The sequence below is a fragment of the Pelodiscus sinensis genome, chromosome 1 (assembly GCF_049634645.1).
Source record: "Pelodiscus sinensis isolate JC-2024 chromosome 1, ASM4963464v1, whole genome shotgun sequence".
Taxonomy (NCBI): Eukaryota; Metazoa; Chordata; order Testudines; family Trionychidae; genus Pelodiscus; species Pelodiscus sinensis.
This window is the reverse complement of record NC_134711.1, coordinates 178,320,329-178,348,221: the sequence shown is the minus strand read 5'-3', so window position 1 is coordinate 178,348,221 and position 27,893 is coordinate 178,320,329. Positions and strand designations below refer to the sequence as shown.

General features: G+C 41.1%; 1 long non-coding RNA gene across 4 annotated transcripts in view; it reads left to right on the top strand.

Moving 5' to 3' along the window:
• The first annotated feature begins 11,210 nt into the window (after positions 1-11,210).
• LOC102445745 (uncharacterized) overlaps positions 11,211-27,893 on the top strand; it is a 180,106-nt gene continuing 163,423 nt past the window's right edge. For 3 of the 4 annotated variants that reach the window (XR_012897834.1, XR_012897832.1, XR_012897831.1), the window contains exons 1-3: positions 11,211-11,429; positions 13,172-13,313; positions 19,768-19,863. This is a non-coding gene — a long non-coding RNA (uncharacterized LOC102445745). The remainder of the gene's footprint in view (positions 11,430-13,171; positions 13,314-19,767; positions 19,864-27,893) is intronic. The other variant, XR_012897833.1, reaches the window with a different exon arrangement.

Genomic DNA, 27,893 nt, shown 5'->3' with positions numbered 1-27,893 from the left:
AATGTTCTGACTTGTTCAAGTAATTTATGTAAAAATAATGTGGAAGTATTAGAAATTTTATGTTTGACCAGCTCCAGTGTATGACTCGAATGATTTTGATTATTTGATGTCAATCTTTCCGATGTGTCGGAAAGATAGGAAAATATGGCAAAAGACCGCCTTGGCTTAACCACGAGATCTTGCATGATATAAAAATAAAAAAGGAGTCTCATAAAAAATGGAAAGTAGGACAAATTACAAAGGATGAATATAGGCAAACAGCACAGGAATGCAGGGGCAAGATTAGAAAGGCAAAGGCACAGAATGAGCTCAAACTAGCTACGGGAATAAAAGGAAACAAGAAGACTTTTTATAAATACATTAGAAGCAAGAGGAAGACCAAGGAGAGGGTAGGCCCACTAGTCACTGAGGAGGGAGAAACAGTAACAGGAAACTTGGAAATGGCAGAGATGCTCAATGACTTCTTTGTTTTGGTCTTCACTGAGAAGTCTGCAGGAACGCTTCACATAGTGAATACGAGTGGGAGGGGGGTAGTTTTAGAAGGTAAAATAAAAAAAGAACAAATCAAAAATCACCTAGAAAAGTTAGATGCCTGCAAGTCACCAGGGCCTGATGAAATGCATCCTCAAATACTCAAGGAGCTGATAAAGGAGGTATCTGAGCCTCTAGTTATCATCTTTGGAAAAACTTGGGAGACAGGAGAGATTCCAGAAGATTGGAAAAGGGCAAATATAGTGCTCATTTATAAAAAGGGAAATAAGAACAACCCAGAAAACTACAGACCAGTTAGTTTAACTTCTGTGCCAGAGAAGATAATGGAGCAAGTAATTAAGGAAATCATCTGTAAACACTTGGAATGTGGCAAGGTGATAGGGAACATGCAGCATGGATTTGTAAAGAACAAACCATGTCAAACCAATCTGATAGCTTTCTGTAATAGGATAACGAGTCTTATGGATAAGGAAGAAGCGGTAGATGTGGTATACCTAGACTTTAGTAAGGAGTTTGATATGGTCTCGCATGATATTCTTATCAATAAACTAGGTAAATACAACTTACATGAGGCTACTATGAGATGGGTGCATAACTGCTGGATAACCGTTCTAAGAGAGTAGTTATTAATGGTTCACAATCCTGCTGGAAAGGCATAACAAGTGGGGTTCTGCAGGGGTCTGTTTTGGGACTGGCTCTGTTCAATATCTTCACCAACTATTTAGATATTGGTATAGAAAGCACGCTTATTAAGTTTGCAGATTATACCAAGCTGGGAGGAGTTACAACTAATCTGGAGGATAGGGCCATAATTCAAAATGACCTGGACAAATTGGAGAAATGGTCTGAGGTAAATAGGATGAAGTTTAATAAAGACAAATGCAAAATGCTCCACTTAGGAAGGAACAATCAGTTTCATACATACAGAATGGGAATTGTCTGTCTGGGAAGGAGTATGCCAGAAAGGAATTTAGGTGTTATAGTGGACCACAAGTTGAATATGAGTCAGCAGTGTGATGCTGTTGCAAAGAAAGCAAACATGATTCTGGGATGCATTATCAGGTGTGTTGTAAACAAGACACAAGAAGTCATTCTTCCGCTCAACTCTGCGCTGGTTAGGCCTCAGTTGGAGTATTGTGTTCAGTTCTGGGCACCTCATTTCAAGAAATATGTGGAGAAATTGGAGAGGGTCGAGAGAAGAACAACGAGACTGATTAAAGGTCTAGAGAACATGTCCTATGAGGGAAGACTGAAGGAATTGGGTTTGTTTAGTTTAGAAAAGAGAAGATTGGGGGCGGGGGGACATGATAGCAGTTTTCAGATATCTAAAAGGGTGTCAAAAGGAGGAGGGAGAAAACTTGTTCATCTTGGCCTCTGAGAATAGAACAGGAAGCAATGGGCTTAAACTGCAGCAAGGGAGGTTTAGGTTGGACATTAGGAAAAAGTTCCTAACTGTCAGAGTAGTCAGAATAAATTGCCCAGGGAGGTTGTGGAATCTCCATCTGTGGAGATATTTAAGAGTAGGCTAGATAGATATCCGTCAGGGATGGTCTAGACAGTATTTCGTCCTACCACGAGGGCAGAGGACTGGACTCGATGACCTCTCAAGGTCCCTTCGGATATGTCTACACTACAATGTTAGTTCGAATTAACGGACGTTAGTTCAAACTAACATTCATAGGCGCTACACTAGCGCTCTGCTAGTTCGAATTTGAATCGAACTAGCGGAGCGCTTAGTTCGAACTAGGAAAACCTCATTTTACGAGGATTAAGCCTAGTTCGAACTTACTAGTTCGAATTAAGGGGTGTGTAGCCCCTTAATTCGAACTAGTGGGAGGCTAGCCCTCCCCAGGTTTCCCTGGTGGCCACTCTGGCCAAAACCAGGGAAACTCTATTGCCCCCCTCCCAGCCCCGGACCCCTTAAAGGGGCACGGGCTGGCTACGGTGCCCGTGCCAGGTGCAAGCCTGCCAGCACGCAGCCAGCAGACCCTGCACCTGGCACGGCACAGAGCCACCCACCCGATGCCCCCCAGCCCACCCCCTCTGCCCGGGACCAGGCTGGCGGCTCCCGGGAGCTTGCCCGGGACCACAAGAGGCGGGCACCTTCCTGGGCTAGTGCGGACCTCGTGGACCTCGTCCACGATCTCCGCACTAGACACAGGAAAGTGGCCGTCTAGGGCAGAAGAGCTGCCAGCCTGGCCACCCAGGAGCAGGTGTGCATGAAAATCAAGGGGGGCCACTGAGACCCCCGACCCTGAGCCCTGAGCTTACAATGACCATCCTGGGTCAGACCAAAGGTCCATCTAGCCCAGTAGCCTGTCTGCCGACAGCAGCCAACCCTAGGAACCCTGGAGGGGATGGACCGAAGACAGTGACCAAGCCATTTGTCTCGTGCCTTCCCTCTCCAGTCTTCCACAAACTTTGGGCAGGGACACCACTCCTACCCCCTGGCTAAGACTACTCCATGGACCCAACCTCCATGACTTGATCTGACTTCCCTTTAAACTCTGTTCTAGTTGTAGCCTTCACAGCCTCCTGCAGCAAGGAGTTCCACAGGTTAACTATTTGCTTTCTGAAGAACAACTTTCTCTTACTAGTTTGAAGCCTGCTACCCATTCAATTTCTTTGGTGTCCTCTAGTCCTTCTTTATGGGAACTCATGAAGAACTTTTCTGAATGCACCCTCTCCACCCAATCCCTGCTTTTAGAGACCTCTATCCTGTCCCCGCTCCATCTCCTCTTTTCTAAGCTGAACAGTCCCAGTCTCTGTAGCCTCTCTTCATCTGGGACCTGTTCCCAACCCCTGATCATGTTAGTTGCCCTCCCCTCTCCCAGCCTCTCTCTTCCCCTCTCCCACCTCCTTTTCCCAGTCTCCCCCAGTTTTGTTCAATAAAGAGAGATTCTATTTTTGACCACATGTTATCTTTATTTTGTACATCAGGAAGGGGGGCTAGGGAAGGGTAAGTGGAAGGAGGTGAGGGAGGAATGGGGTACGAGCCCCCGATGGGAAGGACTGGGCTGGCTCTGCGGCTTCTGGGAGTGGAAGCTCTTCTGCAGCCCCCCGATTGCCCCCTCTCCCCAGATGGCAGCCTGCGGCAAGTGCAGCCGGGCTGATGGCCGAGTGGTGTGATGTGCCCAGTGTGGGTACTCTGGGCAATCCAAGCCAGGACTGTCTGTCCGGGGTGGGGGTCGGGACCCTTAAAGGCAGCCCTCGGCTAGCCTGAGACAGCATCTCCACGCTCTAAGTCCTCCTCTGATGCCCTGCCGGCACTGCTTCCGGCCATCCTTAAGCCCTGTTCAGGGTCCACTCAATGTGGACTTGCTAGTTCGAATTAGCAAAACGCTAATTCGAACTAGTTTTTAGTTCTAGATGCGTTAGTTCGAATTAGCTTAGTTCGAATTAACTAATTCGAACTAAGTTAGTTCGAATTAACGTTGTAGTGTAGACGTACCCTTCCAGTCCTAGTATTCTATGATTCTATGTATGTAAAGGATAATAAATGGGAAATATTAATTCATTTCTAGTGGGCCTGGGCCTGTTCTGTTAGTCTATATCTACATTGTGTTGCTATTTTGGGATACTAGAGGTGTCCTGAAATAATCATCCCGTGTCTTAACAACACACTCGTTATTTTGAAATATAACGTGTTCACTATTCCAACATCCCTGTAAACCCAGAACTGCGGGTTATTTCAAAATTTGGCACTCTATAATAAGCTATTTGGAAATTAACTTGAAATAATTCATGCAATTTGTATAGCTCAAATTATGTAGCTTATTTAAAACTATGGGTGCAGTGTATATGCATCCTTAGAAGTTTACTACAGGTGTCAAGATAGAGGTTAGGTCTTGAAAAAGTGGCCTTGGTCAAATTATTTTAACATGAGTAAGGGCTTTCAAGATTAAACCATCCTGTAACAGCAGCAGTAAACCAGGCTTACATACATGTGGAAAAATGTTGTTTTTCAGCATGTTTATTCTCAAAAGCACTTGAAGGACAAGAAGCCAGGAGTAGTAGTAAGGGAATGTGTTTGTACATAACAGCAGTTTTTCATTTGGAAAATAATGCACTGTTGCCTTATAGGTGCTAAAATGTGACATGATAACATGTATTAGCACAGACATGTGTGAGGATTCACCTTTTGTAAATCCAGTTCTGTTCTATAGACTATGTGGCAAAATGGAAGGCATTTGGACCAGCCTCTTTCCTAAGATTATATAGAATTCTTGGGTAGCGTCAAACTAGATAAGTTATGGTCCAATATTCACTTACACTACCTTAAAATGTTTCTCTAAAATGTTTTGGCTTCTTGAAACGGAAATTCAATTTATTAATGATAAGACTACTTTTATAAGTTACAGTTCTGTCATATTAAGCTTTTTCTCTCTCTTTAGCCTGAATTTTGAAAGTTAAAATAGATTTCATTAAGCTTTGTACTTATCAAACTAGTAAGGGAAACTGCTTGGTTTATGGTGAGCCAATAATAAGGAAAACATGTTGTGACAGAACCCTTCATGCTTTATGAAATGGACTTATGGACACAAATATGCATAACTCAACGTTGTTTTGAACCAATTGCATCCTGTAACCTATCAGTCTTCATGTCTTAATCCACTGGGTCTGTATATCTTATTTTGATGTATGTATCATTCTTATGTGTAAAGTGAGATACATGGAATATGGAATGCATTATGGTTTTAAATGTGCAAATGAAAGTCATCAAGGGTCTCACCCTCAAAGTCTAGTCTAGATGACCAACTATAAACAATCTTCTTTATCCTCTAAGTCTTAGCATCCATTGGTCTGAGAAAGTCACATGTCCAGCCCAACTGGTAGGGGCTGACCAACTAATGGAAGGGTGGAATGTAGAAACAGAATTGCTGCCCAAAGTGGAATTTATAAAACAATAGGAATCATAGGAGTTTCTTGGTCTTTAGCTGGCTAGCAGGGGAATGGCTACACCCAGAGAGGGGAAATGTCCCTGGTTTGAAGGCTTACAGTATGTCTACACTTGCCCCCTAGTTCAGATGAGGGAAGCAAATGAAGCATATCGAAGTTGCTAATGGAAGCGAGGGATTTAAATATCCAGCACTTGATTAGCATATTCGTGGCCGGTTGCCATTTTAAAATGCCAGTAGCCCGAATTAACTCGCTGCGTGTAGACGCAGTAGTCCGATCAAAAACCTTTCCCTCAAATTAACTGTTACTCCTCATTGCACCACACCCTGTCACACATATTTCATACCAAATTTTGGAAGAGAGTATTGTGAAGTGTGCGCAGTTCCACGTGTCTGTAATATAGTTAGTGCTCTGACTGGAATTGAGGTCTTGCATTTTAAATATTGTGTAAAAGGTATTGAGACAACCCTAACAACAAACTACAAGGTTTGTATTCTTACTTCCCGTCTCACCTGCAATGTCTATGAGAAGCTTCACATATTCTAAAATTTGTAAAATATTAAATGCAAGTATTTATTGGCCTTTAAAGATTGCTATCATTCATGTGTGTCTAAGGGTATCTCTACACAACAAAGTTATTTCGAAATAACAGCCGCTATTTTGAAATAACTTTTCTAGTGTCTACACAGCCAAACCACTATTTCTAAATTAATTTGAAATAGCAGAGCACTTATTTTGAATTTGGTGAACCTTATTCCATGAGGAATAATGCCAAATTCAAAATAGCTATTTCAAAATAAGTGCTGTGTAGACACTTAGGGTACGTCTAGATTACCGCATTTTGTTGACGGAAGTTTTGTTGACAGATACTGTCGACAAAACTTCCGTCGACAAAGAACGTCCAGACACATTGAGTTCTGTCGACAAAGCAAGCTGCTTTGTCGACAGAACTCCATAGTCTGGACGCAATGTTACAGGCAATAACACCTTCTGTCAACAGAGTTCTGTTGACAGAAGGTGTTATGCCTCGTAAAATGAGGTATACCAGCGTCGACAAAACTGCTGAGTTCTGTCGACGTTATGTCGACAGAACTCAGTGGTAGTGTAGACGCTGGTTTAGTTTTGTCGACAAAAGTCCACTTTTGTCGACAAAACTAGGTAGTCTAGACACACCCCTATATAGAAATAGGGGGCCTCCAGCCTTCCCAGGGTGCCCAAGCCTACCAGCCCAGAGCCAGCAGTCACTGTCCCTCAGCCAGTGGTCCCAAAACATAAGCCAGCAAGCCACTGGCAACCAGCTCTCCACCACTCCTCAGAAGCAGTCTGCCAGCTCCCAGGAGCCTGCCAGGGCTGGGAGAAGGCAGGCGCCTTGCTAGTCCAGGGTGGAGATCATGGACCTTATTCAGGTTTGGGGGGGATGCCCTCAACATCCATGATCTCCGCACTAGACAGAGGAACGCAGCCCTCTATTGCAGGATAACTGCTAGGCTGGCCACCAAAGGCCACATGCGAACCCAGGAGCAGGTCCGCATGACAACCAAGTTGGTCCAGCGAGACCCCCAACCCTGAGCCCTGAGCTTCCTCTCCCCCTTCTTCTCCTTGCTTCCCCCTTCCAGCTCCCTCCTTCCAGGTTTCCCCCTCCCCTGTCTCCCACCCTCTCTTCTCCTCTCTCCCACCTCCTTTCCTCCGTCTCACCAGTGTTTCATTCCCCACCCCCCCCAGTTTTGTTAAATAAAGAGAGTTTGTGTTGATGAAAATACGTGTATTTTATTTGAGGTCAGGAAGGGGGGTTAGGGAGGGGTACGTGGAAGGACGTGAGGGAGAATTGAGGCACAAGCCCCCAGTGGGGCAGACCAGGGAGGCTCTTAGTACTCCTCAGCGTGGAAGCTTTCCCACAGGGCCTCCTGGATACTGACGGACCTCCTAGAAAAATGATGGACCTCCTAGAAAAGTGCAGCCAGGCTCACAGCAACGCATCCACGAGAAGCACCAGAGTGTCCAGGGGCGGCTCCAGTTCCATGTTGCAGAATGCTGTGGTGTCCTGAGTGAGGGTAACTAGCGTATGCAGAGACAAAATGCTTTGCTGTCCCTCACCGAGGTAGGCAAGCAATTAGGGAAACCTGAGAAAGGAGGGGTCCCTTTAAGCACTGGCCTCAGATAGCCTCAGGCAGCAGACACACAAAGTAACTCCTGACCTGATGCCATGACGGACCTGGTTCCAGCCAGGCTTAAATGCAATTCAGCGTCTACTCAGTGTGGATGCGCTATTTCGAAATAACTTATTTTGAATTAACTATTTCAAAATCTGATATTTTGAAATAACGCTGTTGTGTAGACATACCCTAAGAGTATAACGAGTTGTTTTACAAAATTAAAGCATTTTCAAATCATGAAAATGAGTTACTTCCATTACCATTTCATGCACTCTTTCAAATTTATGAAACAGTGTGAAATATCACCTTCCCTGCCCCTGTTCCAAAAACAACCTAACTCTACCCTCTTATGAACATTCTTCCTCAACCTGCACAACAGAAACTTGCATAGTCCCTCCTCTTCCATTTATATTCTCAATATAGTCTACAAATGGCAGAGTACTCAAGGGAGTGACAGCATTAAACTTGCTAATATGACTCAGGACCACCTGGGGATCCCTATAGACTCAGATAATCCTTTGGTAGTTGCTTAAACTGGATTTAGCTAAAAGGTACATTAAGATTTTTCTCTTGTCCTGATCAGGGTACTCAGAATACCCCATTCATCGAACCACAGCTGATGGATAGCTTATTTACCTTAGAGGAAAGAAGAGAGTTGGCACCTGTGCAGATTGTATTACATTTTCATTTGGAATTAGTGATTACAAAAACATCTAACACTTTGCCAAAACCTTCCTAGGCTTCCAGGATATACATGCAATTGATTTTTTTTTTTTTTTGTAACTTTTCACAATGTTAGTATTGGTCTCCATTGCAAACATGATTCAAGCAGTTCTCTCAGAATGCTGAACTAGGACTTTTTTTAGACTTAAAAGTCCCCATGCTGCTTCTGTTAAAGTCAATGCCAAACTTCTATTGACCATCAATGGAATTAGACCCTGGCACAGCTTAGTGATGCAGAACATGTTTTACCTCTGAACTGTATGTTTGTGTGTGTGTCCTTCCAGAGAAAACCAGTCAGTGATACTATCTATGCAACAAAGGAGGTTCCAAATTTTGGAAAGACTATGCCATTTAAGTTGTCACATAAAATGCCACTGACCTTCAGCAAGAATCTATTTTTCAGACTTAGATTTTCAAGTCAAAATGTCAAGTTCACAAATCAGTATTTTTTCTATCTTCTTTTTTGGATTGTTAGGTAGCATAAATAGAATATAAAATGTCAATGTACTTCATCGTAATTGCCACCAACTTATATTCTACTCTTAAAATAGCAAGAAATGGCTTTGAGATGGGGAGATTTGCAGAAAGATCATTTGCAGAAAATCTCACGAGGTAGCACAAATACTGTGTCTATGACTTCCAAATGTATTTATTTTGTTCTGTAACAGGTCTACAATATGTAAAGTGTGTAGAAATTGAGATAAAATAATACAATTATACATATTATGCAATTTTAAAATGTGAAATAGCTTTTTCAATGAGAGAGACCCTGGTGTGGGCTGTACAGTTTTCCGGAAGCAATCCTTATCGGAAGCAATTAGTGGCTCAACTGGTAAACAAAAATACACCACTTTTCAGAATAATTGCCTTTTGAGGCTGCATAGATGAAAGGAATGGTAGGAAAAGAGAAAAGGAACCAATTTAAGCAAGAAAACAGCAATTTTACTAATTCAGGAAGAAATAAGGTTGCTTAACTATTTTCTGTTTTTGAAAAGAACAGTGAAACCTATGTTTGCTTACAAGAGAACAAAATCTTTACTTGCTTTTATGAGTTCAAACTTTACTGTTAGATCCTGGGTAAGCCATGTTACCTTTTCAACTTCATATCTTCCTTACAAATATTAATACTGAAAAATCCATTTTATCCAACAGAACAAGTGGATTGTTTGCTTATTCATATCTTCCCAAAAATTTGAACTTTGAAGTATTTCCATGAGCATAGGGTATATGTTTGAAAACATTTTAATTGTGGAGACTTTGACATTTAATTTCAGTCTTTGAATGGAAGCTATTCTACAAAGTTAAAAAAGAGGTGAAGATATATCAAGGCTCTTGTAACTATTAAGAACCAACAAGGGAGCTTGTATAGCTGCCTGGAAACCTAGAGACAGAGGGAAAAGAGTGGTGTCATCAGTGAGGACTAGAGAGAAATACCTGACTAGAGGATGAAATGCTTGATGCTGAAGAGGGCAATGGACCTAGCTATAAAATATTATTGGAGAGTTGTCTACTAGAATCTAGAAACTTCTGGTAGGTTAGCAGGGCATTTGATAATGTAGTTCTATATAAAGAAGTCTGGTTGATCTGGTTCGCTGGTTCTTACTGTAGTAAATAGGAATGTTTCTCCTTTATACTGCAAATGAATTATTTGTATTTGTAAGGCATTTGCAGATGTCTCCCTGTTGGTCAGGGCAGAAGTCCATGTCTATTTGCTGCAGGAGCAATTCAGTTTGCGTGTGTGTGGGGTGGGGGGGTGGGGATTAGCTAGAAATTACTTTGCTTGAAATCAAGGAGGACCAGGAAATAAATAGTTGAGGATTCTGGCTGGTAATCAGTCATGGCAGTACTGAGTCTATCCACCCGAGGCCCCCAAACAGCACTGTTTACAGCTCTAATCCACTTCCCACAGACTAGGAATGACAAACCATGGACACAGGTGGCAGTAAGGCTTCTTGCCTGTGGATGCTTGGGTAAACAAACTATCTAGCAGTCATCCAGCAGCTAATCCTGACCAACTGCATGCAGCCTGCAGGTTGGAAGTTCCCCACCTGTGCTATAAATGATGAAATAATTGTGGAAGGATAATAAAGCAACCTGATGAAACAATTTTCCAAGCAGATTCTTTTTTCTCTTTGTGTTCTTCATGTGAAATATATTTTTAAAAAGAGTTAGCATGGTCAGTCAACTGAATTTTTTTTAAGGTATACAAATAAGAATATTTTGTACTTTCTCAGGCTGTAAGTATATAGAAAACATGTCAGACCAAGTTTTAAAAAGGAGGTCAAAATTATTCACTGATATAACTCCTCTTGATGTTTATAGCTTTCCATAAGCAATACAAGCAGAAATAATGCCTGTTTTTTAGAGTTTTATCCACAGATCTCAAAGCACTTCACAATCTTCAATGTATTTACTCTGACAACACCTGATTTTCATTCTCATTTAACATTTGAAAAATATTTGTGTTCAGAGGTTTTCTCATAAACACAAAGAACTACATCCAGAGTGTATAATGTATTTTTTAGATTATCTACTATTCTAATTCGAAACTAGTGATAGATGAATTTAAGTGCTCACAGAAGGCTGTTAGAAGTTGAGACTTTTCTAAAAGCTTATATAAATCAATCCAAATCTTTTTGGTAAGGTTCCCAGTTAAATTTGCAAACTGAGATAAAACTCTTTTTTCAGTACTTCATCATGTCAGCCGGATTGGAAATACCACAGGAACATCTTTAAATGCCAATTTGGTATTTCTCTTCCCACAGAAAATAGGAAGCACAGAATCACACTTTAACAATGTGCTTGATCTTATTGCTTTCAGATTCCTAAGGCGAGGTGCACACTGGAGAACGTTGACTTAAGATATAAGAGAATTGCATAGCTGGAGTCAACATACCTTAAGTAGAATTTCTGAGGTGTTCCCAATGCAGGGGACGGAAGAAATCCTCTGTCATGATTATGAGGGTTAGCCAGCAGCCTGGGGACTAAGGGGTTAACTACACCTAGCCAGGTTGAGTGGCGGATAGGAATGTAGGTAGGAATTTCAAACTGGGACAAAGGAATTTGGGTTTTTCCCTCCTTTGTCTCTGTGAGTTCTTTCCAGCTATTGAGGGGGACAAACACTGTGTCTTCTTCCAAGAAAAGACTCTTTCTTCACTTTCTGTAAGTAGGGTAAAGTTTAGATAAATCTATTAGGTTTCTTGTTTTATGGTTTGAGTATGGGGTCTGATGTCTGTACTCTGTGTAAAAGATGTTTTGGCTTTCTTTGTAACTAAGTTCTAGGCCCATGGAGTTCTCCATGAGTATATTTTATTACCTTTCTATCTAGTTATTATGATTGTAACAGGAATATTGTTGTAATAATAAAAGTTTCTCTTTTCTTTTTATTAACCTGGCATTGGTTAATTGTGTGCCCTGATTTTTATTTTAGGGTGAGATTTCCCAAATGATCTTTCCCCTAATTTCATTATTAATTTTGGGTGGTGGCAGCAGAAGTTTTATTCCCAAAATCTAGGATTTTAAGATTTTTGGGGAAGTTTTATACCAAAGCCTGCCTCCACTTCTGTATTTTTATCGTGCCAGAGTGGGGAAGGAGCCATGACACCCTCCCATCAATTTCCATTATTCCTCATGACTCTGTTGAGTACTGGAGTTGACAGGGGCACTTTCAGTGGTCAATTTAGGAGGTCCTTACTAGATCTGTTATATTGAACCCAGGAAGATTGATCTCTGGAGTGTTGATCTCTGCATAAGTATAGACAAGGCCTTAGGTAGTGTTTTTCAGCCTTTTTTCTTTTCCTTTGTGGATCCCTAGAAAATATCAAATGGAGGTGCGGACAGCTTTGGAAATCTTCAATATAATCTGCAGACCCCCCGGTGTCCAGAGTCTGCAGGTTGAAAACCACTGCTCTAGGAAACAGAAGGATGAATTCTGCACTGTTGCACAATTTTAATTCCTGCAGTAGATGTGATAGTTTGTGCTCATCCAGAATCCCACTGTTTTCAATGAACCATATGAGTGTAGGAGTCTATGCTACTGCATGTACTTTTTGTTACTTTGAATTAGACTGCTACAAATAAGAACAGTATCTGGCCAAGTATCACTTATAATTGCTTTATACTGTTAACTAGGATGATCTGCCTTTGTATTCTCCTCTCTTTTTAAAATACAATAAGGAGAAAATGTTTTCTAAAGAAAAATAACCACACACAGTGACTTCTACAGTAGACTAATTTAATTAATGTTTCCATCTGGCTATCATGCTTCAGTAGCCTACACAAGGCTACACACACTTTTCAAAATCTGATTTTATTTTTGTGGGAAAGGAGGCTGTCTAAATGTTTATTTCTTGGGAATATACAAAAATGTGTTTGGCTCTCTTTAATAAGAATGGAAATAATACATTTAAAGGTGTATTTGTACTCAGTGATCTAGAGCTTCCACTGAAGATACTGGGTGCAGAGGGACAATTCTTCACTTACCCCTGGGCCTGGCGTAATTCAGAGCATGAACTATGTGCTTTGGGGCCTTTTCCAAGTCAGAGCCCAGAAATGTTTTGACCATGCAGCTATTTGATCCCATTCATGCCATGGAAAACAGGGCCATTGAAGGGTTGGGGGTAATACTCGGGAAACTGGCTCTTTGCTGAAGAACTCAGTCCAAGGGGAGTTTCCACTTGGGAAGATGGGATTTGCATAGCTTACCTTTGTGCTGCTAGAACTGAAAAGAGACTGAATCTCTGGCCATTTCTATACATAATATATGAACTATGATGTCTGTCCTTTGCACACACTGTAGTTATGTGTGTGTAACTGTGGTTCCCATCCCACCAGTGGCTCACTGGAAGGTTCCAGATGGCTGGTGGGGCCCAACACAAACATGCACTTTGTTTCTTTTGGCCCAGGGCAGAAGAGAGGCCGTGATGGATGATCAGGTGGACCAAAGCTGAGTAGCACTATCAGCCCATGTACTGGGTCACAGTACTCAGTGCAGGGAGCCAGGCCCAATCCTGTGGGACAGGAGCTGCGATTGTGAAATGGATGCAGGTCAGTTTATCTCCCACCGTTGTCTGGACCTTGATTCTGGCCTAGGATTAGAGTTGTTACACTGGGGTTGTGACACACACATAGTGATTTCATTGTGGATGCAGGGAGGGGATGTTGCAAGAGGGATATTTTGTGTGTGTGTGTCAGTCCCTGTTTTCCCTAGACTTACTAAAATGGTAGTATGCTGCCAACTTAATGAAAGAGCTGTTAATTGTGGGTAGTTATATGTAAAGGAATATTTTTTTAGAAGTTTTCTCCTGTATCTATTCTAGCTAAGCACTTAAATGTGTGCTTAACTTTAAGTACTGAGAAGTCCTTCTGGTCTATAAGTATGTCTACAGTGCAGTTAAAAAACCCCAGCTCTGATCCATACCCCCTGACTACTTGCAGGCTGGCCTTAAGGAAAATGGCACCCTGGGCAAATTTTCATTCTGGTGCCCAGTGGATGTGGTGCCTCCCATTGCCCCAGGACCAGTGAGCTTCCCTCTCCTGCACCCCTAATCCCTACACGCCTTCACTCCTAACCCCTGCTTCCCTCCTGCACACAGGTAGGGAAACTGACCTGTATGCATGAAGCAGCTGTCATTGCTGCTCACTCTGTCTGGGATTGCTGCTCCTCAGCACCACAGGCTCCTCAGAATTTCTGATGAGGGACCAAGGAGCAATGTCGGAGCTTTCTGCATCAAGGTCACATTCCCTGCTTGGGCTGCATAACAAGAGGGCATGAGAGCAGCAGTTAAGCCGAGGTAGGGAAAGTGCTACCAAAAACTAAAGCTGGCCAAACCAACAGCCATGTGCGGCTGCCACTAAAAGCGATAGACCACACTATTACTATTATTATTAGTTAATCCCCCCATTACTCATATTAACTACCAGGGCTTGAATTACATTTTTACATTTTTTAAAAAAAATTATAAACTGTAATACATTGTATTTACAGTGTCATAATTCATACTAGCCTTGCTAGTCCTTTCCCCTCAGGCAGAGAGGCACAGAGACTAGGATCAGGACCAACTGTGGCCCCCAAAAGACCACACCCAACTCTCCAAATTGAACCATATCCACCTCCCTCCCCAGACCAAACTAGACATGACCTGCATCTCTCCCTAGACCAAACTCCTGAACTAGAGCAGACCTGCATCCCTCTCCAAACTGAGCCCAACCAGACCTCGATCCTTCACACACAGGTGAAATGGCAAACACATTTGAAATATAGGTACTTGGTCAATATTCATTTTAATTTCAAATACAGAAATGATACATGCACACAAATATGATTATCCTATTATGCACATCATAACTTTTCCAGAGATACCTTACTTGGCACATTTTATACAAGATTTGTTGCAATTATATAACAATGGTAATAACAATGATTTACATAATTATGTTTTAATCATCATGTTACAATAGTCTTACTCTGTCAATTAGAAAACAATAACCATTTCAGCATAAAAGTCTCAGAAGGGTAGCCATGTTAGTCTGAGCTCTTTTGGAAAAAGGCTTCTGCCTTGTAGAAAGAGGTTTACCAGAAATACCCTACGGTGCAGCAGTTTTAAAACAAACAAAAAGAAGTTTTCCTTCGCTCGGCACATAAGTCAAACTGTGGAACTCCTTGCCAGAGGATACGGTGAAGGTTAGAACTTTAACAGGGTTCAAAAAAGAGCTAGATAGATTCATGGAGGTTAGATCCATCAATGGTTATTAGCCAGAATAGGTAGGAATGGTGCCCCTACCCTCTGTTTCTCTGGAAGTGGGTGACATTGCAGAGATCGCTTGAGGGTTACCTGTTGTGATTCCTCCCCCAGGGGCACCTGGTATTGGCCACTGTCGGCAGACAGGATACTGGGCTAGATGGACCTTAGGTCTGACCCAGTATGACCATTCTTATGTTCTTATGTTCTTAAGCTATAGGACTACTTGTTGTCATTTTAGCATTAATGAAACTTAGTCTAAACTTGCCTGCACATTCTAAACATCATTCCCTATTCATTGCTAACATTAAAAAAAGTTTTCTCTGGGTAAATTTATTATTGTATATGATATTTTCTAATCTATAGGAGAAGAGTAGAAGGGATTGTGCTGTTTTATTTACCAGCCACAAGATGTTACTATTAAAAGAAATGGGTAAGGCTGAGGAATAAAGGCAAACCATGAGCGGAGGTTTAGGTAACAAAAAGGGAATATATTTGGACAAGTGTTGCATCTGTGACCATCATACTGTTGACCAGAGTACAATATATTTTCCTGACTACAATGGTACAGATGTACATTAAGGTCTTGGTCCTGCCCACCAATTACAAATCTATCATGTGCAGTTTATAAGTACCATATAAAGTGGCTAATGGGGTTAGAAAATGTTAGCTGTATAACATGCTAGCTATTCTCTTAATGTACTTGAAAATTTGACTGGATTTTATTGTGGCATCATGTAGTCAATAGATACTTGAAAGTAAATGATGGTATTCTCACACATGATGCAGTGTATATTAATTCTTTATGATATAATAAAATGCTGAACAACAGACAATATTGAAATAAAAAACAGTTCAAGAGGGACTGGAAGAGACTCATTTCTGAAAATGAATTCAGTCCTCTTCAGTTGGTAAATTAGCAGGAGCATCCAAAGCAGCAATGACAGCAGGGGTCTGAAACTGTAATTTATTCATAATTGTTCCTTGGGGTTGGAACTGAAACAGGAATTAGTAAGAAATCTGACTTAATTTATTGGAGGCCATACTTTATAAAATATTCATTATGAGTCTGATCCAAAGCCTACTGAAATCAATGGGAGTCTTTCTACTGACTTTTCTGGATTTGAATCAGGTCTTCTTTGTCTTTAGGGAGACAGAGCTGCTCACATGTCTTGGTAACCTGCACAATGTGGTTCTGAAGACAAGAGCAATGTAATAGGATGATATGTTCATAAGGAAATGTTAGTCCTGGCCAAAATTCAAATTACAAAGTGTGTGTGTGTGTGAAAGAGAGTGTCTAAAATCCAACATTCCCAGGGAAACATATAGATAGAAGTATAGGATTAAAAATCTATTTTCCCATATGTGATTCAAAAAATCTGACCAGTTATTTAAAAGATAAATGGTCAAATCCTCGTTCTACTTGAAGTCTTTGGGAGTTTTGTTGTCGAGGATAATGGAAATATGATTTGGGCCATAGGCTCTTGATGCAGGTAGCTTTCTTCAGTCCACGTGCAAGTTTTCAGGAAGGATCTATGTTTATGGAATAAGGGTTTAAATTATTTAGTGTCTCAGGGTACTACATAGCAGTGTTATTTTGGAATGACTAACGTTATTCTGAAATAACATAGTCCATGTCTAAACAGCAAACTGTTATTTCAACATGTCAAAATAATGTCAAGCTAGAGGACTCCTTACTCTGACTACAGTATCCCTCATTTTATGAGGAGTAAGGGAAGTCGGAAGAAGAGTGCTCTTTTTCAGACTTCCTGCTGTGTTGACAAAGGAAAAAAACTGATTTCTTAAGCTATTTTGACTTAAGCTACGAAATTAATGTAACTCAAGTTGTGTAGCTTATTTCGGCTTTAGCCTTGCTGTGTAGACATGCCCTAAGTGATACAGGAGCATTAATTCCATTTTTTGTCAAAGCAACCAAGTCATTTAGCAGCCAAAGTACATTTTAATTAATTTAGGGTTGTGTGACTATGTCTACATTGCATCCTTAGCTCAAAATAAGCTGCACAATTTGAGCTATGCAAATTGTATAACTTAGTTTGAGTGTATTTCAAAATAGCTTATTTTGTAATTTGGCACTGTCTGTACACTGCCAAATTTCAAAATAAATCACTATTCTGAAATATCCCTTACTCCTTGTGGAATAAAGTTTACAGAGATGTCGAAATAGCACGCCCATTATTTCGAAAGATATTTTGAAATTATGGGTATGGTCTCAGGACATGAAATAACTATTTCAGGATATGGGAAGTATCCCAAAATAGTGCTGTAGTGTAGACGTATTCATATATATGAATTTTAAAAAGGGGATTTTAGACCCTAAAATACTTAGGCACTTTTGAAAATATTACCTTGGATCTTATTAAGAATTAATGGAAGATTAATTTGTTGAATTTTTTTTTCTGTGAAACTCATCAATAATTTTTTTCCCTTCATCTTCTAAAAAGTTTAGGCAAGGTTTTAAAGATAGCCCATTTAAACAAATGCATTAAAAGAAATGCACTTTTTTCTTATGAAAGACAGAACTGAAATGGTTTCATTGTATAATTTTAATTTTCTTAAGTTCTAAATTATTACAATTGTAATTAGTTCTTCTAACCTCAGGTATGCATTTAAAAATAATGAGAGAGTTGTGAGAGTCTCAGTGAGAGAGTATCAATGGTAGTTCAATCAGAATTTAAAATAAAAGAAGAGTATTTTCGCCTAGCAATCTCCTTAAGGAGAACATAAAAATAATGTAGTAGCTTTATCATGTGTTACAGCTTCAGTGAAAGAGCATCGTCAATCAAAATTCAATGTCCATTATTTTTCTTTTCGTATCACTATACGCTCTTTTCATAACATTTTTAGACATTTAATCTGGACCCATTGGTGCTAGTAGGAATCTTTACAGTGACTTTAGTGAAGTTTCAACCAGAACCAAGAGTTTCAAGAAAAGCTCAAACCAGAGTAGGAGTTGCATAATTAATGTTTTAATGAATGTGCAGGAACATGCTAGCCATATTTGTTTAATCTTGTACTGCAGTGAAGGCCCTTGCTGTACAATCTTCTGCAATACATGTAAACTATTCTATCTAAAAAAATTGAGTTTTGGTATAATTGAAAATCATGCAAATAATAGGAAGTTCAGGGTGTTTACATTTTGTGGAAAGTTTTACTTCCTTTAACATCTCTTCAGTTCTAAGTGCCAGCTCTTGAAGTGTTGTAGTTATTACATCCAATACTAAATAACACAAGTAGTGTGGTTGCCACCTAGTATCAGCCATTTGTAGCTCACCAAGTAGCTTTCCTCAAAATGTTCTTAATTGGTAATAACATAAGATTGTGGATTCCTTGGGACAGGGACTGCCTTTTACTCTGTGCTCAATGCTGTACAGATCATATTGCCAGGACTTAACAGAATATGCAGAACAATCAAATATATATCTGCACACCCCAGAGCATCACAGGTTACTCTACAGAATATTGATTTGTTCTGGGATTATATTGTCAGAATAGACGCAGGATGGCAAACTGCTTTTATCCTTAGATTTTTGGTTCTACTTGCAGGGAGGAAATGATTATAAATATGTACTGTGCTCTCCTGACAAGATAGCCAGAAACCACCTGGCAACATTTTGTAATTCACTGAAACCTGGGAAAAAATATTAATAAGTGAACAAAACGAATGATGCAATTTGAGAAGAGTAAAGATGAGAAATACCTAGGATTTCACAGAGTAAATGATTTAGTACAAGAGAAATTCCTTTTATAAGCTTCATATCTTACAATTACTTAATATTTTGTGGGAAAGCTTATTGATATTGTACAAGTGTCTAAAGGTAGGTGTCAGCCATATGTCTATTTTTTGCTTCAGAATTAATGATGAAAATAATTACATGTTTTTAAAACCTATTTCTTGAATGCATATATCAGAAAAATTCATATTTACTGTATATACCAAAACTCAAAAGAAACTTTGCTAGTGTATTGAAGGCTAAATTAAGAAACATCTGCTAATTTTGCTGAATTTATAAACAAGGATATCTTGTTTAAATGACTTCATTGTGTACTGGGAGGGCATAAATGAGGCAGAACCACCTTTGGCCTGAGTGAAAGAAATTTCAACTTTGGATGCCCTCTGACAATAGTGACACAACGTGGATGAGCAGTGTGTTTTACTGGATCCATTTCTGCAGGTGGAAGATACAAGCTTTTGAGATGCAGTTTCCAGTTTCCATCTGTGCTGCTCAAAGCTCCTTTCTTCCACCTGCAGAAGTTCGTACAGTAAAATATATTCCCTCTCTTGCCTTATGACTCTCATATGCTGAGACTAATACTGCGACAGCGACACTGTCTACTTTATGCTAAAAAGCTTAAGAGGACTAGCTAAATTTAGTCTGTAACTGGAAAAACAACAAATAATGTAGCATCACCTTAAATACTAACAAAATAAGTAGATGGTATCATGAGCTTTCGTGTGTACAACCTACTTCAAGCTCATTATACCATCTACTTGTTTTGTTAGTCTTTAAGGTGCTGCTACACTATTAGTTGTTTTTTACTGTATGCTAGTGTGTCTTACAGCATACAGACCCTTTTGACATGATATGAGCAACTACAGGGTCTACAACCTACAGCTCTCGAGTCAAATATGGTTCATTGTGGAACCAAATATGGCTCTTTTATCATTCCCAAAGTACATGCAACTTTTTAAATTAAAATGAAAATTTCAAAAATTTCAAAATGCATAATTACTCATTTAGCTTGAATGCTGCATGAACCTGAATTTGACCAGTTATGATGTAAACTTCGAAAAAATGTGCAAAAAGATGCAGCAGCAGAAGTCCCATTACATATATGTGAGTACAACGTTGTATTTACGTTATTATTAATCATCATGTCAATTATCAATAATATTAAGTTGTAAATTTTTAGTCATTACCAATGGGCATTCTTATACTGCTCTTTGTTGACAACTTGCTCTGAATTTTGATGTAATCTCTCTCTCTCTCTCTCTCTCTCTCTCTCTCTCTATGTGGTCAGTAATCAAGAAGCTAGTCTTAAGATGCCCATGTTCTAGCCCTGTCTGCCTTATAGCCATGATCCCAGGATTTTATGCAAATTGCTCAGTGTACTTAAGGATTTTTCCCTTTTGCTGAGGTGAGCACAATACAGGACTGATGCACAGGTTCTGTCAGTGACACTAAACGTACATCTACACTGCAGGAAAGCCTCAAAATTACTCCGAGGCAAGCTTCCCTAATGTAGATGAGCTATCTCTATTTAGAGTCCCAGGAGGCATTGGGGAGGAATAATTTAGAATAGCCCTGGTGAGGAGCTATTTTGAAATAGCAGCAGTGGAGCATCCACACACGCCTTCTTTCAAATCAGTTATTTCAGAATAGGCATTATTCCTCGTAGAATGAGGTTTACAGATTTTGAAATAAGCTGTCTGTTATTTTGAAATGATTTCAAAATAATGCAATGGCTGTGTAGATACTTGCGTTGTTATTTTGAAATAATGATAGTTATCTCGAAAGAACATTGCAGTGTAGATACACCTTATGTGAAGAATTAGCAATCCCACAGGAGAAAGGGTCAAGGCAGAAAATATATAGGACCATCTATCTAGACAACTACTTCCATTACCTGTTAAAGGCAGGTATTTTAGATATGAATTTATGCCTATACACATATCAATAGTATAGCATGTAACAATTTGCCAAATATAAACTTTTTCCCCATTTGAATACTCTGATAATTTCTATGCAGACAGAATAGTTCCTGAAAAGGCTGACCTTCTATGGGCTATCATATTTCAGATGAGCAGAATCTAATCAGCCTGCATATATGCAGAATCTTCATGACTGATAAAGGCTGCAGATCCACCTTATCTCTCCAATTAGCTGTATAAATAGTTTTCCCTGTGGAGCAAAAGTAATTGTGTTTGGTCTTTGCTTGAAAATACTGAAAGGTATTGAACGTTAATACAGTTTCTGCTGATACAGATTATTCTAGATTGCGTTTTTCAATGGCAATGATCATGCTGATGAAGAAAGCAGAAAATTTGGTTGTTGGGGGATAATGGAATGGCAAAAGTGGACTGGTGCCTGCTCTCAAAGCTGGATGCAGAGAGGCTCACATTAGTATTAATGGAAGGCGGAGGGGAAGAAAGAGAAAGAATGGTAGGTGTCATGCTCTAGCACCATTTCTCCCAACAGGTTAGAGTAACCCAGAAAATCAGAAAGGGGAAATAGTAACTGGTGATTTATTAAGGTTAAGCTTTTCCTTCTGATACTTTAGGAAAATGCTCATCATCTGACAAATCTGGGATATTTGTTACAGAGGGGTGATCCCGCAAAGTTACAATCAGCCGCTTTGATGGGTTTCTTGTCCCAATAACAGCATTTAGTGTGTGTGTGTATATATATATATATATATATATATATATATATATATATATATATATATATATATATATATATATATATATATATACACATGCAGCTTGTGTGGCAACATTACAATGAAGCACAACAATAGAGTCATAGCCCACAAAGGTATTGTTGCTTACTGGCATGTGTATGTGGCCTCTGGGCTGTTTTGTTCATACTATTTCTTCATCTATTTTTGCCTCACTGGTGCAGCTTCTTTCATTTTTTGCCCTTAAGACTGCTCTTGGTGGAACCACTGCCCAGGTCAGGACAAAGACATTCCGAAGTGGACCACTTTGTACATGTCGAAAGGGAAGGAACAGGCCTTTTTCAAAGAGACAGAAAGAGAGAAGTTCCTCTCCTTTCTACTGCATAGACCTTCTTTTGGTCTTTTTGGTGCCTCCTACTCTTCTTTCTTTGTATACTGATAGCAGAACCCCATGGCTACGTCTACACTGGCCCCAAATTCCGGAAAAGGGATGCAAATCAGGTAAGTCAGAATAGGGAAATCCGCGGGGGATTTAAATATTCCCTGCGGATTTAAATAAACATGTCCGCCACTTTTTTTCCGGCTTGGGGAAAAGCCGGAAAAAAGCATCTAGACTGGCGCGATCCTCCGGAATAAAGCCCTTTTCTGGAGGATCTCTTATTCCTACCTGAAAGTAGAAGAAGAAAAGAAGCCTTGTTAACAGTTAGTGCAGGATGACAGTTTTGTGCCATCTCTCTTTCCCTTCCACATCGGTAACAATGGTGTTATTTTACTTTAATCCACATAGCATCTATTAGTTTGTCTGGCACATTAGAGTATCTTTACTATGCCAAGCAAAGAACAGAACCCTCTGCTTGAGGAGCTTACAAACAAAATGCAAAGTCAGTATGTTACTGAAGTATCATGAAACTGAACGTAAAGAAGTCTGTTTCACTAAACTGTAAAATTTCCCATGATAGCTTCCCTTTTCTTTCTTCCTTTTTATCCAGTGCCTGGTATATTGATTGCATTGGCACCAAAGAAACAAGCTGAACAGATGACTAGAGATACCGGAGCGGTCGACAAAGGCTTCCTGTCTATCCTTCCTGAGCAAGCTGTACCCTTCTATACAAACATCCCAATCATGTGTATTATCCCACCAAGTTTCTGTGATGCCAACAATGTCATAATTGTGCTTATTTATTAGCACTTCCAGTTCTTCCTGCTTATTACCCATACTTCTCGCATTATCATATATATAGTAACCCAGTGTCTGTGAGTCTGTAACACCAAAATGCTGGGTGTTCCCTCTGGGGGGCGCTGTTACCTGAAATGCTGGCTGTTCTCTCTGGGCAGAGCTGTTGCTCGAAATGCTGTCTGTTCCCTCTGGGCAGCCCATGCTGCATGGGGAGTGCGGGGCTCAAATGGCTGCTTGCGCCACTTCCTCCCCTGCGGTGGCCTGGCTGAGTTGCACAGAAGTCAGCCGAGTGCCACGGTGGAAGGGAAAAGGGGGTGGGGCGGGGCGGTGACTTACATGCCCAGGGGGTGGGTCCTGGCCATGTACATCACCGCCTCGCCCCCCTTCGCCACCTGCCATGGTGCTCGGCTGACTTCTGCACCGCTCAGCCGGGCCACCACGGGGAAGCCCAAATGGCTGCTTGCTGCCCCACAGTGGCCTGGTTGAGTGGTGAAGAAGTCAGCCGAGCGCCACAGTGGGAGGCGAACGGGGGTGGGGCAGTGACGTGCAGTGTGACAGCGGCTCCAGGCCCTGCCCTCTGGCCGTGAACGTCACTGTCCCTCTTCGCCTCCCGCCATGGCGCTCGGCTGACTTCTGCACCGCTCAGCCAAACTGCCGCATGGGAGCAAGTGGTGCAAGTGACCGTTTGGATGCTGCGGTCCCCCGAATGAGAGGCAGGAGGGGGAAGAGAAGAGAAAGAGAGAGATGGAGAGAGAGGCAGGAGACAGAGAAGAGGAGAGCTGAGAGAGAGAGAGGGAAAGGTAGGAGGAGGAGGAGGAGAGAGAGAGAGAGAAATAGAGATGGAGCGAGAGACCGGAGGCTCAGGAGAGAAAACCAACATGGAGGAGAGACCTGAAAATCCCATCTTATGATGGGCTAATTGGCTAGTTTGTATATAGGCATCTAAGATCCTGATTTGACCTTGCCTTCCAGTTTTGCCTCCTTTCTCTCTGCCATTATAACCCACGCTCCCTCCAATTTCCGACTCATCTCCCAGGTCTCCATGTTCTCCACTTACCCGTGGTCTTTGCTCCCCTGTCTTCATTGAACCTAGTTGAAAGCCCTCCTCATTAGGTTAGCCAGTGTGAGCCCAAATAAGGTCTTTCCCCTCTTTTAAATGTGAATGCCATCTCTGCCTAGTAGTCTTTCCAGGAATAGCATCCCATGGTCGAGGAAGCCAAAGCCCTCCTGGCGACACCATCTTCACAGCCAGGCATTCACCTCCAGGATGCACCTGTCTCTGCCCGGGCCCCTACCTTTGACAGGAAGGTTCGAAGAGAATAGCACCTGCTCTCCAAACTCTTTCACCCGTACTCCCAGAGCCCTGTAGTCGCTTTTGATCCACTCAATGTCACACCTCTCAGTATCATTTGTGCCCACGTGGATAAGTAGAACGTGGTAGTAGTCAGAGGGCCAGATAATCCTTGACAATGCCTCTGTAACATCTCGGATACTGGACCCCGGCAGACAGAATACCTCCCGAGATGAAACATCAGGGCAACAGATGGGTGCCTCTGTCTCCCTCAGAGGAGAGTCTCCGACCACCACTACCCTACATTTCCTATTCTCAGGGGTGGCAGCAGACCTCCCAGCCTTGGGGGTAAGAGGCTTCTCCTCTTCTGTTGTAAGGGGTGATTCCTTATCTCCTGTATAAAGAAGAGCATAACGGTTTCCTAGTACCACGGCAGGAGGGTTCAGAGCAGGGGGGGAGCAGTACCTGCTGCCAGAAGTAACCAGCTGCCAGTGTCCACCCTGAGCTGTCTCCTCCTTCACCAGTAGTGTGTCCGCAGTCCTGTGTACCAGGACAGCTACCTCAGCTATCTCCTCATGAACACGGTCCAGGAATTTCTCATGGATGCGGGTGCTTCTCAACCTAGCCACCTCTTCCTGTAGCTCTCCCACCTGCTGCCTGAGAGATACCACCAGCAGGCACCTTTTGCATTGGATGATCTCCTCGGCCTGGATATCAGTAAGTGGGAATTGCAAGCCACAGTCCCTGCAAAACCACACCAGGATCTGGGCAGAGGCATTCATGCTCAGGCACTCTGTCTGGCTACAGGCACCAGTGGAGGAGACAGAAGCAGTGCTGGCACAGGTATTGTGGGTCTCCCTGATCACCGTCACCTCTTCCTCTGGTAAATCATGAGGGATTGAAAGTCCTTTCTCATAGAACACAGTGAGAACATGAGGAAATTGAACTCTACTGTGCTAAGATATTTAGAGAGAAATATATTCTCTTCTCAGTTTAAATATTTTGGTTTTAGGAGGTTGCTTTTTTCAATTGAAAATGAAATGTTCAGTCCAATTTTCTGTTAAATGAAAAATCCAATTTTCTGTCCAATAAATTTGAAGGAAAATTATGTCCCAACATTACAGAAGAGACAGTTGTCTCTGGTGTTTTATCAGGTCTTTGATACTCAGTACTGTCCAACCTTTAAAGCCTAAGGAGTTTTAAAAGATCATTGGGTATCAGACAATGTTCTGTGGAAGATTCTCTATCTTTTTTCCCCTTTTGCACTTCCATAACTAAATGTCTGGGACCCTACACAAGTTTTCTGACAAAGGGACTGAAGCTACATTTTCTTTTTCTTCCTTTCCCTTCAATGAAGAGCTGAATTTTAGAGAAGGTTGCAAATGCATATCCCCCATTTGAACTTTTCTGCTACTTGCAATGTGTTTGTAGTCTCTTTTCTTATGTCTTGATCTTGTGAAATTTCAACTTATAAATTCAAGAGGGGCAGGGGAAATCCTTTGTCACTTTGTCATTATATGAAAGGCCTAAGATTTCTTAGGGAAAATAACTTTTCCTACTGAGATCAGTTCCCACTGACGTTCTTGGATTCAACACAAAAATTTGAAAAGCGCAATTGATCAAAGGAGAATCCATTGGATGTTTTACACTCCTTTTCCATTACTTTCATTTAATGGCCCCTTTTATAACAGCTGAATTACATTAAAAAATTTACCAAATTGTGAGGGTCTTGTTATAATTCAGAAAAATATAATTTATTTCACAGCTATTTCAAGTTGCTTTCAAGGCAAATCAAAGCATACATTGGGTGAAAGGTATATCTGTGAAGAGGGCCAGAACAAGGTCTAAGCAATCAGTTGAAGGTGACATACTGGTTTTCCCTGAGGCTGTGTCCAGACTCAGGGGTTTTTTCGGGAAAAGTAGCCTTTTTCCGAAAATACTTCACCTGTGTCTAGACTGCAGCCGCGTTCTTTCGAAATTAAATCGAAAGAACGCGGCTTTTCTTTTGACGGCGGTAAACCTCATTTCACGAGGAAAGAACGCCTTCTTTCAAAAATGCTTCTTTTGAAAGAAGGCATTCTTGAATGTAAATAGGGCTTCTTCGAAAGAGAGCATCCAGACTCACTGGGTGCTTTCTTTCGAAAAAGCGGCTTGCTCTTTCAAAAGTTCCGTGTGCAGTCTAGACGCTCTCTTTCGAAAGAGGCTTGCAGTCTAGACATAGCCTGAGGGTCATGGGTTCATGCAATAACTGCACCAATAAAAGTTTCAACAATTAAGTCCTCTGTTTAAGGATGATTTCTAAATGGTTTGTAGGACTTGATCCAGACCACCACACAGCAGTGAATTTCATCCAGTATGAAAATCAAAATGAATCAGAAACCAGGTAATTAGGCACGTGTTGCATAAAAAAACCTCTGCCTGAGCTTACTTGATTTATATACATGGATTTTCTGCAGCTACATCAAACTGTAAGGTTTAAGGTTTTAAACTGTAACTCATTGTGATCTTTGTCAAACTTTGTAAACTGTGTAACTCTCAAATGTACTATAAACTGCAACTTTGTAATCTTTGTAACTTTCAGCCACTTTGCTTTCCCTAAGCTGCATTCTCCCCTGAATGAATGGAGTGAGAGTGTGTTTGAAGAAGACTGGGAACAATGGAGCACATTTCAATGAGTCATCACAGTCTGGGCATGCTCTCTGCTGGATAACAAGGTGAATGAGTCACAGGGGCCATTCAGACACTATATAAAGAGAAGGAGCACATGTGAGACTCTCTCTTTTTCCTTCCTCTGATCCTGAGAAGCTCCCCTCCAGTGTATCTCCTCCTGACCAGCTTCCCCAGCCATGATGAGCAGACAGACCCTCCAGGATCCACATGCCTTGGCTCCTTCTGCAACCCATATGTCTGTGCAAGTGTGTGATTGCCTGAGGGCAAGAAGGAATGGGTGCGAATGAGTGAATGAATGGAATCGTGTATGCTTGCGTGTGTGTGTGTGTGTGTGTGTGTGTGTGTGTGTGTGTGTGTGAGAGAGAGAGAGAGAGAGAGTTCTGTCTTCTTTAGTTTAAACCTTTGGTGGCTGCTTTCTCCTCTTTAGTCTTACTTAGTGGAAATAAACCCATTCTAATGTAACCCTGGGTGGTCTCCAGTGAGAATATTATTGGGGTAACAGCATGTGCATTACTAAAGTCAAAAGGGGATGGTTTTCTTACAACCATGCCAAGTAGCTTATTGTTTTCTATTGGTTTCTTCTAAGTAGTCTGCATTCAATAGTTTAAGGTTTCAAATGATGAGGTATCACTCAGGGCAAATAAAGATTTAAATTTCTGTTGAAGCAGTATTCAAGTATCCCAGAAAAAAGTCTAAGGTAAGAGGATTGAATTTCTCAAGCAAAGTTTGCCCCTCAGAAATTACCTATCCTGAATGCATCTGAGCATCTCTTTAGCAATATCTTCTAGATAGTATGTCCATCAGGTGATATTTCTTTAGTTGAGTGGTCTCTGATATAGCTGATATCCAAACCATTTAAGACTCTGTAGACCATCACCAACACCTTTTATTTCACACACAGGTGAAATGGCAATTGGTGGCCTTAAGGTTACCTATGGGTACAGTGTATTTCAGTTGCCCAGAATGGATATTATGAAAACATGGATCACTGTGGCATGTCTGGTCAAAAATGATTACCATATTCTGAGATACAGAGGAGAATGAAATCATTCTTGGCTATTACTTCTCTGTGGTCATCCAGGAGTGAGAAGTCCCAATCTAAAACTATGAAACACCTATTTTGATTGGTGGGTAGATGACTGCAGCTGCAGCAGCTGCTGTATTTTCCAGTTCACTTCTAACTGAACTGAGTCTCAAGCAACTAGATTTCATGAAAGCCCTTATATTCTATAGAATTTGAGAACCAAGCAAGAGATTGAAAAAGGAAATGTCTCTATGTCAGAGGTCTGTTGAATAGAAATTCATAGATGTTGTTTTTTCCCCTCAAG